General features: G+C 37.4%; 1 protein-coding gene across 5 annotated transcripts in view; it reads left to right on the top strand.

Moving 5' to 3' along the window:
- LOC124276571 (5-aminolevulinate synthase, erythroid-specific, mitochondrial-like) overlaps window positions 1-19,492 on the top strand; it is a 76,750-nt gene that overhangs the window by 37,051 nt on the left and 20,207 nt on the right. For 2 of the 5 annotated variants that reach the window (XM_046712218.1, XM_046712217.1), the window contains exon 2: window positions 15,123-15,193. The gene's annotated coding sequence lies outside the window, so the exon portion shown is untranslated. Of the gene's footprint in view, window positions 1-51; window positions 94-10,731; window positions 10,768-15,099; window positions 15,194-19,492 lie in introns of those variants that run through there. The other 3 variants (XM_046712214.1, XM_046712216.1, XM_046712215.1) reach the window with 3 other exon arrangements.

The raw sequence follows: 19,492 nt of genomic DNA, 5'->3' as shown, positions 1-19,492 counted from the left end.
ATTGGCTGATTGACAAGTATGGCTATATATAAGAGATGTGTTACATATTCACTTACCTACTCTCCAGACTGCATTGCTACTGTTTATGTCCAGGTAAGCTTTTGATATTCAGTTTATGCCAGGCACTGTCACATATTCTCTGTAAAGCGATATCTATGTCTGGATTCTTTTTCCCTATTTCCTTCAGTTTTGTTCAGAATGGGGCAGATGTTTTCATAATTTACCCATTTATATAAGATCTGCAACAATGATGAATTATTTAGAAAAGCTAATTGTCAAACTGTATCGTTTTTACTAGAACAAAATGCTTTATGTTTCGTTACTTTCTAAAGAGGCTGTGTTGCCTAAAATAAGTGGAAAGCTAAACTATTATTTATGCGTATAATTATTAGCATAAATACAACTCATTTCTGGATGATTTTAATATCTTGTCATCTGTTTATGTTTATGTTGTTAATACAACTGATGTTTTTTCACCTGCACAATGTAATTGAAATCATTGAAATATTATCTGTAGATTTTGACTACACTGTACAAAACACACAGTGCATAGGTTTGTTTCACCTAATAAACATATGCTTGCTGGAAGACGACTTGTCGCACATGCGGGAGTTTACAGGTGACGCGTTGTCAACCAATTGGGTGTCTCCAACTCAATGTGTCTGCTTGACTGATCAGCTGAAGGACACTCAACGTCACAGTCGACCACACTGTGTCGTGTTGAGCCAAGATCCGGGTTAAATATAGATGTGGATTAGTTGATATTTTCAAGGGAGCGTAAACAGTGCTGAAACATACTCTATGTTGTGTTTTTTCTTTCATTCATCTTTTTACGAGTTTCTATTTTTTTTATTTCTGCCTATTTTGAACCCTGTGCACTTCATTTTGAATTTGTAACTTTTTATGCTCGGTAACAGATTTTTGCTTTTACGAGTTAAAATCAATACTGTAATTGTAATAAATCATTTGTCCTAAAAACAGACAGATTTAGTTGGTAGTGTTTTTTTATTAAGCACAGGTGTAAGACCTTGATTTCAATTAAATGGTTCTGATGTCATTGTGGTGCAAACATCTAATAAAAACACCCTGAAACAGTATCATAGCTCATCTTTGATTCCTAATGGCAATGTTGAGAGAACCCCGCCTCGACTCACCTCACTTCACTTAATCTTACCTCATCTTATCTCACCTTACTTAATCCTACTTCACCTCACCTCACCTAGTCCTACCTCACTTCACCCCACCTCACTTAATCCTACCTCACCTCACTTAATCCTACCTCAACTCATCTCACCTCACTTAGTCCTACCTCACCCCACCTCACTTAATCCTAACTCATCCCACCTCACTTAATCCTACCTCACCTCACCTCACCTCACTTAATCCTACCTCAACTCATCTCACCTCACTTAATCTTAACTCACCTCACCTCACTTAATCTTACCTCACCTCACCTCACTTAATCCTACCTCAACTCATCTCACTTAATTCTATTTGACCTCACCTAATCTCACCTCACCTCACTTAATCCTACTTCACCTCACCTCACTTAATCCTACATCATCTCACCTCACCTCACTTAATCCTACATCATCTCACCTCACCTCACTTAATCCTACCTCATCTTATCTCACCTCATTTAATCCTACCTCACCTCACCTCACTTAATCCTACTTCACCTCACCTCATCTCACCTCACTTAATCTTACCTCACCTCACCTCACCTCACTTAATCCTACCTCAACTCATCTCACCTCACTTAATTCTATTTGACCTCACCTAATCTCACCTCACCTCACTTAATCCTACTTCACCTCACCTCACTTAATCCTACATCATCTCACCTCTCCTCACTTAATCCTACCTCATCTTATCTCACCTCACTTAATCCTACTTCACCTCACCTCACTTAAACCTACTTCACCTCACCTCATCTCACCTCACTTAATCCTACTTCACCTCACCTCACTTAATCCTACCTCAAATCATCTCACTTCACTTAATCCTACTTCACCTCACTTAAACCTAACTCACCTCACTTAATCCTACTTTACCTTAACTCATCTGACCTCACTTAATCCTACTTCACCTCACCTCACATAATGCTATCTCAAATCATCCCACTTCACTTAATCCTACTTCACCTCACTTAATCCTAACTCACCTCACTTAATCCTACTTAACTTAACTCATCTCACCTCACTTAATACTACTTCACCTCACCTAATTTCACCTCACAAATCTTAATCCTACTTCACCACACCTCACTTAATCCTACCTCATCTTATCTCACCTCACTTAATCCTACTTCACCTCACCTCATCTCACCTCACTTAATCCTACACTGTAGCTTAATGTCATTTAATTTTTCATGGAACAAATGTTTTAGATAAGTAATGTTTGTGAAATATTGTGAAAACCAGATGTAGCTAAGTTTGAGGTTATCAAGTATATATGTACCCATTTGGACTACCCTCGGTCTGAGGGTATAGGACAGTCCCTTCTCACAGGGCTGTTCCCACGTTGGGTACACATGGTCTGTGTATTGCTGAGTACACAAGTTCTATGTACAGAGTGTTTGTACTTGTGGTGTTCACAGTCAGGTGATAGTGGACTGACTCTGACTCAAAGATATAAATAACAGACACAGATGTTAAAACAGATATATACTCAGGTAAACTTTGGTCAAGGCTGGATTTCTTTGCATCGAAACTTCTTCACAGACCAAAGTGGGTAAATATAGGGCAAGGCTGAAGTTTCTCATTATGTTTAATGTGCAATATTTGGACTGGGTTGAACTTTCAACAGGGAATCGAGCCTGAAGAAGAACTGTTTATTCAGACAACTTTGCCACCAAATTTTAAAGTTATCTTTGGCCTTAGCTGAACAGTTCAGGGGTGGAAATAACTTTCAAATTGCTAGTGTACTCTGGAACAGTGGCACATGAAAAATCACTTGCCCTGATAATTTTTCCACCGTACTTTTTCTTGTTGATTTTTTAAACTAAACAACATAATTATGCCCCCGCCATAAATATGGCAGGGGCATATAAGGTTACCCTCGGTGTCCGTCCGTCCGTCTGTCCGTACGAAACAGGGAATGTATTCTATCCACTTCTCCACCATAACCACTCTGTGGAATTCAATGAACTTATACATGGGCTTTCTTGGGACTCTAATGGTGTGCATCTCATATTTTGTTTTTTTATTTTATTGGGTTTTTTGGTAAGTTTAGAGACATTGAACTTAGGTACATTTTGCTGAATTTCTCTATGATGAATTTCTAATATGATGATTTCTCTAACAGAATTGCTCAGCGGAACTGAATCTACATGTCTTTTTGTAGGGACTCTAAAGGTGTGCATTTCATAATTTTTTATGCAATTTCTTACTTTTGTCACTTTTACAGATGTTTGAACTTAGTTGAATTTTGTTCTATTCAGCCAGTGTTCGTTCCATCCAACAGGGGGTGTACGTTATCCACTTCTCCTCAAAAACTACTTTATGGAATTCTTTTAGATTACACATGTGCTTTATAGGGACACTAAAGGCATGCATCTCATATTTTGATTTTGTATTTTATTTATTTTTCCAATTTTAATGCCGTTTGAACTTAGATCAATTTTGTTGAATTTCTCTCTGAATATAGTGTTGTAGGGGGTGAAGTCTATCCACTTCTCCACAAAAGCAGCTCAACAGAATTGATTGAGCTTCTACGTGTGTTTCATTGGAACTCTTAAGGTGTGCATCTCATACCTTGTTCATCCAATTTCTTAATTTTGTCACTTCTACAGATGTTTGAACTTAGTTGAATTTGGTTCTATTCATCCAGTTTGTCCCATACAACAGGGTGTGTACGTTATCCACTTCTCCTCAAAAACTACTTTATGGAATTCTTTTAGATTACACATGTGCTTTATGGGGACTCTAAAGGTGTGCATCTCATATTTTGATTTTGTATTTTATTTATTTTTCCAATTTTAATGCCGTTTAAACTTGCATAAATTTTGTTGAATTTCTCTCTGAATATAGTGTTATAGGGGATGAAGTCTATCAACTTCTCCACAAAAACTGCTCAACAGAATTGATTAAGCTTATACATGTGTTTCATTGAGACTCAAAAGGTGTGCATGTCATAGTTGCATAGATGTTTATTGAACTTGTTCGTGAATTTTGTTCAATTATTGATCTTTATATGTCTTATGAATGTCAGCGGGGGCATCCGTGTCCCTGGACACAATGTTTCCTTGTTAACATTGGAAAGTCAACTGGACACCGGTACAGTGTGATATACAAATTTGCTTGCCCAACAGAAAAAAACACTGGACTCGGACGTAGGGCACTGGGTTATTTCCACCCCTGCTGTTCCTGAGCACATTTGGCCTTACAAGGCTTGAAGCTAGACCTTTTAGACAAACCATTTTTGACGAACATTTTGACCAAGACTAAACCATGACCTCAACTCATTGATGCCAACTTTCCAAACATTTTAATGATCATATGTTACAACATTGATGACCTCTCACATATAGGGTTTTTTACTTGGACAAGTATCAATGTTTATCTTGGGGAAAGTAGTTTCTGTTGGACTAAGAAACACAAGTCTTGTCAAAGTTTGTATTTTCCGATTTTTGTCATATGGCCTGGATTGATAAATTTGACACTACAGTGGATAGTCAGCTTTGTTATTGCAATGAGCTCGACGTTTCGGTGTAGATACGAACACCATTATCAAGCAGGCAAGTGATACAAAGCACAATTGAGTGTACATCAACCTTGCCAATTGTATATACTCACTATGCAGCTATGCATATATTCTCCTTGTTTCAACTCTTTGTATCACTTGGTTTGCCTTCATCTGTACAACTTCTAAAATGCCTCTCAAAGAAGTAACCTTCATCTGTACAACTTCTAAAATGCCTCTCAAAGATGTAACCTTCATCTGAACAACTTCTAAAATGCCTCTCAAAGATGTAACCTTCATCTGTACAACTTCTAAAATGCCTCTCAAAGAAGTAACCTTCATCTGTACAACTTCTAAAATGCCTCTCAAAGATGTAACCTTCATCTGTACAAAATCTAAAATGCCTCTCAAAGATGTAACCTTCATCTTAACAACTTCTAAAATGCCTCTCAAAGATGTAACCTTCATCTGTACAACTTCTAAAATGCCTCTCAAAGATGTAACCTTCATCTGTACAACTTCTAAAATGCCTCTCAAAGATGTAACCTTCATCTGATGTAACCTTCATCTGTACAACTTCTAAAATGCCTCTCAAAGATGTAACCTTCATCTGTACAACTTAAAATGCTAAAATGCCTCTCAAAAGATGTAACCTTAACCTTCATCTGTACAACTTCTAAAATGCCTCTCAAAGATGTAACCTTCATCTGTACAACTTCTAAAATGCCTCTCAAAGATGTAACCTTCATCTGTACAACTTCTAAAATGCCTCTCAAAGATGTAACCTTCATCTGTACAAAACAAAATTCTCAAAATGCCTCTCAAAGAAAATGCCTCTCAAGATGTAACCTTCATCTGTACAACCTTCTAACAACTTCTAAAATGCCTCTCAAAGATGTAACCTTCATCTGTACAACTTCTAAAATGCCTCTCAAAGATGTAACCTTCATCTGTACAACTTCTAAAATGCCTCTCAAAGATGTAACCTTCATCTTTACAACTTCTAAAATGCCTCTCAAAGATGTAACCTTCATCTGTACAACTTCTAAAATGCCTCTCAAAGAAGTAACCTTCATCTGTACAACTTCTAAAATGCCTCTCAAAGAAGTAACCTTGTCTTGTTACATTATTTGCCTGGTATGGTATATTCTGTTGGCTGTCATGATATATGATGAACGTTTCTACTCTGAAAAAGTACAGACATGTGTGAGGTGTCACTATCAGTTGCTTGACATTTAAGGGAGTCTCTTGATGATACTGTCACCTGTTTACAAAATTTACATACTGTGACTGTCATAGGAACAGATGAGGTTGTCTAAGATTCAGTATTTTGTTGGTCCAGTGTTTTATACATTATTCATCAGACCCATGAAGATCTGGGTTAGAATTGGCCGTCAGCACCTCATGCTTGTCATAAGAGGTGACTAACAGGATCGGGTGGTCAGGCTTGCTGACTTGGTTGACACATGTCATCGTATCCCATTTACGCAAATCGATGCTAAATAATATTGCTCATGATGTTTCAGATTCGATCATTCACGGACACCAGCATATAGCTGGTATATTGCTGAGTGTGGCATTAATCAAACAAACAAACAGACATTGTTCTACAAAAAAATTGTAAAACCAACCAAAAACACTCCATTATAATCTTGGTCATTTTATTTCTGTTTTGTCAATGAACACATTAACTAACAATATAGACTATTGTTATTCAACAATAACTAACAATATAGACTAATAAATAACACATCTCCTATCACTGGATTGTCTGGTCCAGACATGATTATTTACAGACCTCCGTGGCGGTTATGGCATTAATCAGTCAACCAACATCTTTTTTCAGCAATGTGAAGAAGCTGTAATTTATTTGACAGGAAAACAGCATCTTCAGTATTTGCCCCTCTTCATAACCCCCAAGAAAATATAAATGGTTGCTTCCGAATGATCAGTCAGTTTGTTCCGTAATGACCAGTTGATTTTCTCCCTAATGACCTGTGTATATATAACTGGTTATGTAAGCGTATAGTGTAACAATTCTAACACAGCAGAACTAGACACACAAAAAACATTTTCCTGTCTGTCTCTTACATAACTTCACCAGCCATCAATCATATGAGTCACATGAAGTGTCTCAACCAATCAAATTGCTTGTTTTGTCTGTGTGGACCAATGAGAATGCTCCACCTGCTCTCCAGGTTTTAGCTGTGCTACATATGTTTACACTAACCCCTGTTCCTCTCAACCTTCGACCCCACTACACTGAACAAAATGTATGTGAATAGATTTAGTTGCAGAAATAAATCTTGATCAATGACGTCTGTTTATCGATATTCAATGTATTTAACTCCAGTTGATTTAATCAAATTTCCAACTGAAAAAAAAAGAGAAAGATTTGACTGCACAATTCACTGTTTGATAAAGCAGTGTATTAAGTAATCACAGTTTTGTATAAAGGTATAATGAATTGTATTTAACTAAAAAATATTTTAACATCATATTTCTTAAATTTACCTTGAAGAACACATCATAATTTTTATATTGAATTATTTAAGAAAAATGGATAAAATTGCGTACATAAATTTCCCTAACATTTTGATGAACAACAACATTCTATTAATGAAATCATGCATTGATACAATGCCAATTTATGGAGCTGACTGCAGTAATTTAATACTGTACGGAATTTCACACTGTTTAAACAATTCACATTTACTGGACAACACGTAACCAGTGCAAAAAGTAGAATTCGTTATTTGGGTTTGGGGGGAGGTGGGGTAGCCTAATGGTTAAAGCGTTGGCTCGTCACGCCGAAGACCCGGGTTCGAATCCCCACATGGGCACAATGTGTGAAGCCCATTTCTGGTGTCCCCCGCCGTGATGTTGCTGGAATATTGCTAAAAGCGGCGTAAAACCAAAACTCAGTCAGTCAGTATTTGGGTTTGGCATATTTTGCTGTATATATTTAGTCTCTAGATTTTTCATTCATATCATCTGAGTTGGCAGATTTATGAAGATTGTTAGGGACTAACTACCATTTTGTTTGTGTTTTGGTGTTACAGAATGATGATGAGTTATTAGGGTGAAACTATGTGGGTCTGACAGTAAGTCCCCCTTTCTGAACTTTCTCGGAAGACATAAATGATCTCCTTAATGACATGGAAACAGTAATGTACCGGTGTAGCAGCCCAGACTAACCCCCCACCAGATTATACCCTGGGGTAAACTATAGGCTAGCCCAGTTTATACCCCGGGGGTATATTCTGGACTAGGCCAAAGTATACCCCTCCAGCCCAGACTATACCCCTAAAAAATTATGGTGACAATTCACTCAATATGAGTGTGTGACTCGGGCAATGGTATTGGTGTCTTTTAAAGGGATTTGTAGGTGCATTTCATTTACATTACTGCATAATACAAAATTTATTAAGTATTTGTTGAGTGCCTCTCTGCAATATGATATTTTCGACTTTGTGTTACTCAGCCAATGCTGATATATCGAGTTAGTAGTTTGTTATTTGCTTTATTTAGCGTCGCACACACAACTAAGGTATTTCGGCAACGGGGTAGTACAACATGAACAGATTAACTACGGGCACACTCTACTCATCAATCTAATTAGCTGTACCATTATGGAGGTACTATCATTCTCTTTCAAGCTTGTCCTTGACACATGTAGTTATGTCTCGTGTCAAACTTTCTCCATCTTAAACATATGAAAAATTGAATGGAGACCTTTTGGCATGGATTCCCTTCCAGAGCAAACTGACAGATCCATGTACTTACTGGAACTCTCTGTCATTTGTCTTTTAACCAGATGCAACCAGACATTCATTATTGAATTTAATTTGTGGGAGGTGAACAAGCCATTAAACAAAACTATTAGAATCATACTCAGACCCTGAAGGGCAGACCGACCCTCGTAACAATAGTTTACTTTCAACAAGAGTACAGGTATGAAAAATGTACTGAGAAAATACCTATATCAATTATTTTGTATATCATTTAGGCTATATATGTTAAATCTTATTAAAATATGTATAAAAATGTTATAAATTCCCCTTTTTTCTTTCCTTCTCAAACATATTCTCCCCACTTGAATATTTGTGAGTGAAGTTAGTTAAATGCCCCACTCAGCAATATTCCAGCTATGTGGTGGCGGTCTGTAAATAATCGAGTCTGGACCAGACAATCCAGTGATCAACAGCATCAATCTATGCAACTGGGATACAATGACATGTGTCAACCAAGTTGCCACTTATGATAAGCATGGGTTACTGAAGATCAGTTCTAACCCAGATCTTCACGGGTATGAATATTTGTACTTGGTGTTCAACTCAATGGATTCAGCCTTCCTGTAAAAAATATGTCTCCGTGTCATTAGATAAGTTTATGATGACTTTCTCCTCTTATTGTCCCCCTAATATTTATTGAAGCATTTCATTGATTTATTTTGTTTTGTTTTTTAATAAATATTAATAAAGTTTTAAACCTATTAATGTACATTCTAGCACGACATTGTGTGATACTCGATTCTGATAGGCTGAGAGCTCATCAAAACCGTACTTAAATGGCAGTTTAAGGACCGCTAATTAAAGTGATCGATTCACCGCGTTTGAATACAATGAACTCGTTGACTCTTTTGTGTGTAAACAAACATGTCGGACATCAGCGATTTCTACCTCGGAAGCATCTATGATGATTTTGAAGTAAAAGCGTATGGTTTGAAGAAGAATTTCTCGTCAGTAATCCCAGTGAAGAAACTACGAAGCTGGAAAATTCGTCAGCAGATCAAAAACGGCAGTATTCAAACCGGGTCTAGATCTAGCGGGCATGACGTCGACAAACACACGTCGGCCCACACATTCTAACCTGACCGCTTCTGTCCCGACTGTAATGCCTAGTCCTTCCACTTCCACTGTCCATGTATCCCACATAAAACGTGGCATGTCAGGTCTTTTCCTAATTGGGAATAGGACGGTGGTTATCAATAATTATTTTCGTGAATAAAGTTAGCGGCGACTAAACTTAGCGAGTTCACGGCTTGAATTGGGGTGAGTCGATTGTCATACAGTAGGGGAGTTCAATAATTCGCTTAAGAAAAATCAAATAATTGTACTTGCTGTATTGTTTTTGTTTATATATGCTACTTGTTACAATTACAAGCATACTGGTTCCTGAAATATAGCATTTATGTTGTTGAAAATGTCTTATTTTGTTCATTACACAACCTGTCCCTCAACGGGACGATTCCATGCGACTTCCAGGAAAAAGGCCTCTTTACGCCTTGTGTTCCTGCGCGCCAAACAGTTTGGTTTTCAAACGCGTATCAGTCATGCTAGAATGAAGATAAAGCTACTCTGTTTTCAATATTACGCTCCTTTGCGCTAAATGTTTAACTTAAAACCTCACGCTAACGCGTTCGGTTTTTAAATTACATTTAGCAGTCTTAAATCAACAATACAGGACCACAAAATTGAAAACAGAGCAGCTTTATCTTCTACTTTTGGCATCCTGTTTAAAAACATTTATGTTATTCTAACATTGAAAAATCAATATTTTATGTAAATGTTGAATGTCCAGTTTAATGATTATATATGTGCTCTTATACATACATGTTTAACAATCTGACACATTAATTCTGTCTGTCTGGTTTCTAATATGAAGAGTACAAAAAAGAATCTGACAAACCGTCAGTTGAAATAGGTTAGGTTAGTGAAACTTAAATTGAAAGTAGACGCTACGTGAATGCTTTGCTCAGGATTTAGTCTTTTTTTTAATTGTCTATTGATAATATTTATTATGTACACAACATATACAATACTGACAGACTCAGCTTTAGCTTGTATAATACCAGCCCAACCAAACAAACAGTTTTTCAGTTTACCTACAAACCCAGTTGAAGCTGGTTCAACAGACAGAGCATAGCGTATATATAACTCCCTCAATCAGAGTTCAGTTGCACCCATCATATTTATGATACATGTTCAAGGCTGAGCTGTCCACTCTGTGGGCCCCAAACAAGCACATGTAATCTATTCCGCATCGGCTATTCATTGAGAGGTCCACATCAGCTATCATCCGGTAAAGTGATATGTTGCTTTTATTGTAGCAATACGTAACCAAATAGGCTATGTGAGATCTCATTCTTGATTTACATTCTCTTGTTTTGAGGAGTTCTTTTGAGAAATGATACAAAATGGCCTGATAGAATGGCCGAATATATTAGGCTGTCACGATTCAAGTGAGCTGTAAACAGCCCCAAATAGCTGAATCATGCAAGGATGTAAATGTAGTTTGGGTGTTGTTGGGGTGTTTCCCTGGAGTCGATCCTCGTCAGCTATGAAGCCATGTTATTGAGGTCCACTTTGAATATGGATCAACTTCTGTTTGACGTATATTTTTAGGTGGTGCTCTAATCTCTAGTAGGTGTGGTGTCAATGAGGACTAGATATATTCTTTCTGTATTCTGTCCTGGTACTTTATGCTGTCGATTTTCAAACCTTGCAAACAATTGCTATTGTACTATTTGGATTTTGTCACGCTGGTTGAATGTAGGACTTAAAATGCAACCCTATTTAAATTCAATTTCTGATTACTGTAAGCAACGTGTAATATGTCATGCCCAATGAATTGTAATTAGAGAACACGGAGTTGAAAAATGAATCTTTTTAGCATTAAATTTTGTCTGGAAAATATAAATGTGATTTCTTTTGTTGCAGAGTATATGGTATTTTGGAAATTTAATTTGTTTTTTTGTTTTCCGTCGAATGTAATTGCATTTATATATTTTCAGTCTTTATATGTTGTATTTGGTTGAAATCCCCACATGGGTACTATGAGTGAAGCGCATTTCTGGTGTCCCCCACCGTGATATCGATGGAATATTGCTAAAAGCGGCGTAAAACCAAACTCAGTCAGTCAGTCAGTCAGTGTTTGGTTGAACCTAGAAAAATAAAATTATAAAATATTGGCGACATGCTTTTAGAAAAATATGCACCTATGATCCATCTGTTGCATGTTATTCAACATTTTTTTTAGTATTGTGTTCCAGGGTGTCGATTACAAACTGTCAGTATCGATATATGTACATGTAAACTGTGCATGGCAATAAGTAATTGTTTATGATTTAATGGAGCTCCACAGTCTGTGTTCTCGCTGAAACTGATATGTCTAGTTAATCAAGTGTATTCCGGATGCTACATATCCTGTTTGGAGCGAACAGTGTATTTACCAAGTCAGGCCAAGCTTCATACATAGTATGCCCATGAATAGTCTCTCGTACAGACCCTGAAGCAAATATATCCAAGAAAGCCAAAGCAAGTCTAGAAAATGTGGCAAGTCTAGATTTCCTCAGCTTCTGAAAATGAAGAAAGTCTCAGGGCTCCTTTTCATTATATATATTTTGTTTACTATGAACTTTTTTCAGTAAAATATGTTCATTTCAGAGACTAGTTGTTAGTCTAACCCATGAAGATCCCGGTTAGAAATGATCTTCACCAACCCATGCTTGTCATGAGAGGCGACTACGGTATTGGGTGGTCAGACTCGCTGACTTGGTTGACACATGTCATCGTATCACAATTGCGTAGATCGATGCTGATGATGTTGATCACTGGATTGTCTGGTCCAGACTCGATTATTTACAGACCGCCGCCATATAGCTGGAATATTGCTGAGTGTGGCATTACATTACAAAACAAACAAACAAACAAATCATACTTATTATTTTGTACAAGTAATGAGGTATGCATCATTAATGTCAGTCATATATCCTTTAGTTGAAAAAAGTACTTCAAATTCCTTAAAAACCAGGACATTGCACATTTTCATAAAATCAATGTCAGTGGCTAGTCAGTTCCTAAATAGTAACAACAGACAATATAGTTCCAACTACAAATATATTTTTTTTCAACTCTGATTTTTCTTTGTCTTACAAAGAAAACTTAAAACAAGATATCCACCGTGCCTGGCCTCCCCAATTTTAGGTAATATATTTGATGATGAGATGAGACTGACAAATTTGATGATGTTCACAAACATGATGTGAAGTAACATTATTCATCAATGAACAGATCTCTGATCATCAAGTCTGACTCATTCACTGATAGACAAGGATAAAGCTGTTTGTAGAAAGTAATGGCAGCACCTAGCTGACCTATCCTATTTACAGCCAGTAATGATCCAGGTTAATTCATCATTAAATGTTAATCTCCAGACCTGTACTCATCAATGCAAGGTAATCAGACATTAGTTAGCCTGATCAGAGACTCATGCAAGTTTATTGTGAGAGCTTGATATGGTACTCAACAAAATAGGAATTGTGCAGGGCCCAGTTCCTCAAAGCGATTGTAACCCTAAGAAGATCGTAACTCCCTTACTTTAATATAAACTTATGACAGTTGTAGCACTACAATTGCTATCGAGGACAAGACTCTGATGTACATCTTCCCATTATGACTGAGGTAGATATGTATTACAATCTGGAACTATCTTCTTGAAGTACTTTAGGCCAGACCAATTTTATTTCTTGTTTTACAGAATTTTGTCCTCAGAAAACCTAAAGGCAGGAGAGAAAAAAATAAAACATAAAAATCATTAGTCAAAATAATTTTCCTTTTAAATACTAAAATAATTTTATTTTTGGCAATTTATGAAGTTTATCTGAGTCAAAAAACAATGTAAAATTTTTTGGGGGTAAGTTTACACTTTTGGCCCATAAAAACATGAGGATTTGATTTTTTGAGGGGGAAAATTAATTTTATTTTTTTCTTATTCTTGAAAAAAAACGACCAGCGGATCCGTAAAACAAGAAATAAAATTGGTCTGGCCTTCGAGGTTGGGAAGTTGGACAAAGTTTATAGATAACAAGTTCTTTATATTGTGAGTGCGATACAGATTCTTGTACCATTGTCAAGCAACTGTTTGTCAATAAAGCTGGAAGTAGTTCATTAAAACGGATTTCATTTAAAGATAGCTTTTTGAAAATCTAAAGCAGAAAAAGGCCTACTTGAAAGACATTGCAGAAGAATCTGACGATCACAAGAACTCTCACAACATGTGATCAGTTGTGACCTTGTCAAGATTCTGGGTCATTAGAAATTACTACACTTGTGCTTGTCAGATAACATTTATCTTGCAACTTGTTTCAAATTGTATCTGATGATTTGTTTTGAAACAATGAGTTGTAAGATACTGTAAACGGTATCTCCTGTCCATCAGTGCAGAAATCTGTTTCTTACTCGCCACTTTTTGTGATATATTTTGTATATCCTCATGATCACATGGACATGTTAGCACATGATGAAGAAAGTAGTTTGTCATGATCTGGCCTTAGGTCCACCAATGACAAACTTGGAATATGATCTCACACGATTGATATTGCGTTATCTAAGTTAGGTATTTCACCCAGAGAATGTGAAAAAGTTGGTCCCTGTCTTATCAGGTGACCTAGACTAATGTTTAGTTCCTGAATATATATATAATATTGATATTAACAAATACACCCATTCAAATTGAAAATGAGCCCCAGGGAGACCTGTCAGAACCTGAGGCAATCTAGACTTGTTTCATTCAGGGTTTTAGCATTGCAGGGAGGGCTAGACTGTAGGGAAAATAATGTGGTTCAGGGACTGTTTGACAGACTACATTGCAGGGAGGGCTAGGCAGTAGGGAAAATAATGTGGTTCAGGGACTGTGAGATAGACTAGATTGCAGGGAAGGCTGGGCTGTAGGGAAAATAATGTGGTTCAATGACTGTGAGACAGACTAGAGGTGGCCTAATGGATGAAGTTGTCAGTGTTTGTATCTTGGTCAAATGTAGGTCATTATGCCCAAAACAATGGCATGCTGTTCATAATATCAATCGGGGTGGCGTGGCCTAGTGGTTAAAGCGTTCGCTCGTCATGCCAAAGACCGGTTTCGATTCTCCCCATGGGCAATATGTGTGAAGCCCATTCCTGGTGTCCCCAGCCATGATATTGCTGGAATATTGCTAAAAGTGACGTAAAACCCAAATCACTCACTCACTCACTCACTCACTCATTTACTTATAATATCAGTCACCAGTTTATTTGTCCCAGACTTGATGAATAAGTGGCTGCCATTAATTAGGTGGAATATTTCTGAATCTGATGTTGAACAAAGTGGCTGTGTTGTTCAGAGTATTTAAGGTACTTTCATGTGGTTAAATATAAACACAGCTTTATCTTATTGTTGAATGAAACATGATCACTTCCTTACACCCTGAATCAGGGTCTTGAGGTAGCCTAGTGGTTAAAGCGTTCACTCATCATGCCGAGGATCTGGGTTTGATTCCCCCATGTGGGTACAATGTGTGAAGCTCATTTCTGGTGTCCACCGCCCTAATATTGCCTGAATATTGCTAACCCACCCAGAAACATCTTGGTAATTATATTAATTTTTATTTTATTTTCCAGACTGTGTGTCGCTTTCAGTGAGAAGCACACACCTCAACACTGCAAAGAACACCAGTGATTCCACTGACTAGGTGAGTTGTCCATTCAGTGTTCATCATGTGTACAATGTGTAAAAGCCCATTTCTGGTGTCCCTTGCCATGATATTGCTTGAATATTGCTAAAAGTGGCGCAAAAACGGCGTAAAATCATACTCACTCACTCACTCACTCACTCACTCACTCACTCACTCACTCACTCACTCACTCACTCACTCACTCACTCACGCACGCACCCACCCACGTCCTCTCACTGCCTCACTCACTCATCCATGTCCACTCACTCACGCACCCACATCCACTCACTCACTCACCCATGTCCACTCACTCACGCACCCACGTCCACTCACTCACTCACCCATGTCCACTCACTCACGCACCCACGTCCACTCACTCACACACTCACTCACTCAGTGGTGTCCACCGGGGGATCTACATCAATACATTATATGGGTCCTTGCTGGTAATATGTAGAGCTGTTTATCGTGGTCTAAGTGGCGAGAAGATATATCCCGATACCAGTTTACTTAGGCAAGCCGATATTTCATGAAAGTATTGGCAAGGAACCTGCGAGACAATTATCATCACGATACAATGGTGGCGATACGATACGTATCCCGATACTTTATATTTCTAATAGCAGAACATATATGATAGATAAAATGACTGAATCTTTATTTGTTATACAGCAGATCTTGTGTTACATTCACACACACTTAAAAAGCTGTTCATTTAATAAAGTTTCATCATTTAATGCTTTTAAAGTAGTCAAACATATTCAGTATACTTTGATCTAACATATATAAGTTTGAAACCCAAGTTTCCTTTGGGAAAGTGTGTTTCTGCACCGATGCTTTCACAAACAATTGAATGTAATTTATATCAGAATTCAGAATCACTGAAAAAAACTCTTAGTATGCTTTCTAAATTTTATCTTCTCTTTGTTCTCTTTCTTAACAAAGCTAAGACGTTGTTCGTGTATGTTAATAAATGGTGTTATTTGTCAAACAACTAAAACATATTTCAATTACTAAAGACAAGTATTCTACAGTTCACAGAGTTTGAAACATGCTCACACTCTTTCACTTATACACCAACTCCTTTGTCCATGTAACAAAGATAACAGACACAAACAAATTCCTAAAAGGTTCAATTTGTTTTTAAAATTCAGAAGAATTTCAAAGAGACTCCCTTCCTATTCCTAATGCAATACTCCTTACAACTTTAACTAGTATTGAAGTTGTATCGGGATGTGGCGATACATCGATGTATCGTGGACCCTTGCGATATAAATATCCTGATATATTGCCTAAATGTGTTTTGTATCGATGCACTCGTATCGCGTAGTTGACGATGCAAACATCGATACTATCGATGAATCGTTACACCACTAGTAATATGAGAGTCCTGTAAAGTACTTAAATAGTGTAGTGTAGTGTAGTGTAGTGTAGTGTAGTGTAGTGTAGTGTAGTGTAGTGTAGTGTAGTGTAGTGTAGTGTAGTGTAGTGTAGTGTAAGTTAAGATAAATACGATAAGAGCTGGGATGCATCAGTGAACATGTGGAGAGTAGTCATGGGTGAAACAACACACACAGATTACTACGCTGGAGGTAGGCTCTTGGTGTTTGTTAACATCTCTCTGGATGCAGTATTTATAGTTTTCTGTGTCCCTCATCTGTATTTGTGTGTGCCAGACCCATACTTGCATCATGTAAAACCCGGATACAGACTACCAATAGCATTGAGTGCCCTATTATATGAAATACTTTTAAGGCTCACTGACTTGGTTGACACTGTTGCTCACTGGATTGTCTGGTCCAGACTCAATTATTTACAGGCTGGAATATTGCTGAGTGCGGCATTAAACAAACAAAAAGAAATTATGCTTACATATTAGCATAAGATATCTGTCTGCAGTGTGGTATTGCTGTAACACAAGACGCCACAACAACAACTGATTAAGCTTTGGCAACCATGATTGCATTTTAATACTGATTAATACCAGATGTTTATGAAACCCTATCACCTCACTTAAGATAATGGGATGTATTTTGGTAGGTGGGTATACAAACTGGTTCTATTATTCATGGAAGAAATGTGTCAGAAATATGATGTATCTGCTTACTTCTAATTGTTAATATATTTATCATTTATGCTTGTAAGTTTTCCGTTTCTTTTCAGTTAGTGAGTGAGTTTAGTTTTACGCTGCTTTTAGCAATATTCCAGCAAAATCATGGTGGGGGACATTAGAAATGGGCTTCACACCTTGTACAATGTTTGGCATCGAACCCGAGTCTTCGCCATGATGAATGAACGCTTTAACCCGAAGGCTACTCCACCACCTTCTTCTTAGAATATTGATCTTTGAATATAATATGAAACTTATGGGGAAGGGAAGTGAAGTTGTACAAATCCAAGAGAACCGACAAATGCTGAAATCATTCAAACATGTCGGATATGTGATAAGACCTACCGGTAGTGTTTGTGTAAGCTGATAAAATATAAACTTTCAATTTGACAATTTTGTCACAAGTACTTTCATGTATCGTGTAAACAAGTGCATATGTGATTGAATGGTGAGGTGAGGTAAAATTGGGTTTAACGTCGTGCTTGAGACTATTTCGCTCATATGACGACGTCTTTTGGTATGACCTTCCGCTCTAGGGGCGGACGCTTGATTGAATGGAATAAAACTTAAGCGTAAGTAGCGTGTTATGTTCAGATGCTTGCCGAACGATTCATATAACTGGAAGATTATATTTTCTCTTTTACTTCAATATTTGAGCTTCACTTTGCCAGAGGTTCACAGACAACTAGGCCTTGCAGGTGCCACACTGCTAGTTCACACACAAACAATGAATAGAATCGTTTGATCAGCATTCTAGTTGGTGAGTCAATACCGAAGCATACAACTTTATAGATGACAACTTCTTGTTTGTTGAATGGAGAGATGTTTCGATGTAGATTCTGACACCATTATCAGGCTAAAAGTGTAATAGCTTGATAACGGTGTGAGAATCTACATCAAAATGTCACTCCATGCAATAAGTATAAACTTGTCATTCATAAAGTCATATGCCTTCGTTATTGAATAGAGTCAAGTAAATTACATATACGTGAAAAAGTAATATGATTCAAGAAGAATAGCAGAAATAATTGTCCACAGTAATTGATCGACCTTCCTGGAAAGTGTCAGCATTAGACACTGAACACTTCAGACATTGAGAATTGAACATGGTCCTTTGGTGTGATGAGCGAGCACTTTAACCACTAAGCTACCACACATATTAAGGATGGGAAAGCCACATTAACTTGGTGCGCCTAGTGGATGCACGAGTTGTATGATCCCCAGGGAGCTAGGATTGATAATACAAAGAGCCGTTGAGATTGACATCGTATGATCAAGGGAAAAACAAAACATCTGTGAGCAGCCTAGCTGGCACTCGGCGCTATATAAATAGATTATAATAATAATAATATTATGGTGTTACTGAAACGACATTCACTTGCACACTCCCTACAGTCCATGTCATATCAAGTTTGAATGACTGTGTAATACAGCACACTCAGTAATAAATGATATGCTACAAGCGATCGTGAGGTCGTGAGATGTAAAACTGTCAATGCCACTCTTGACACTTAGCTACCGCCTTGCTCTTAAAACTTGTTAAAAAGAACTGTAATAAAAAGACTTCTTATTGTGCACAATTGAGCATCCAGAAGATGAAATTCCTTTATGAATAAGGCACAGTTGAAATACTGTAAGTTCCTCGTGACCGTAGGAAGGGAGGTACCTTGTGACAGATCCAAATATGTAAGTACGGAGAAATAGTCTAGTACAAGTAAACCAGACAATCACATATACAGTTTGGGGCATGTGGCCGAGTTTGCTGTGCAGAGTTGCATCCCTTTGATCCACCAGAACCTTATGATTATGAGTTTGAATCTTGGTTTGCCATTACTTGTGGATTTCACCAAAGTCATAAATGTTAGAATTCTGAATACTGTTCAAAGTGGCGCAAACCCCAAGTCACTCACAAAGACAATGTCGGTGGTGGGGTAGCCTTGTGGTTAAAGCATTCGATCGTCATGTTTGATCAATATAGGTACAATGTGTGATGCTCATGTCTGGTGTCCCCCACCATGATTTTGCCGAAGTATTGCTAAATGCGGCAAACTAAAAACTCACTCACTCACAAAGACAATGATGATCTTACAAATGTGCTCAATGAACACATTTTTAACAACCATTTTTTATTCTTGAAAAGTATTTTCTGGTTCTCTTAATTTCTTAAAAGCCATGCTTAAACATATCAATGCTCTCAAACACACCTT

The sequence above is a fragment of the Haliotis rubra genome, unplaced genomic scaffold (assembly GCF_003918875.1).
Source record: "Haliotis rubra isolate DU_JTF1 unplaced genomic scaffold, ASM391887v1 Scf21, whole genome shotgun sequence".
Classification (NCBI taxonomy): Eukaryota; Metazoa; Mollusca; class Gastropoda; order Lepetellida; family Haliotidae; genus Haliotis; species Haliotis rubra.
Note: the sequence above shows the minus strand (reverse complement) of the source record. Positions and strands in the feature narration are given on the sequence as shown.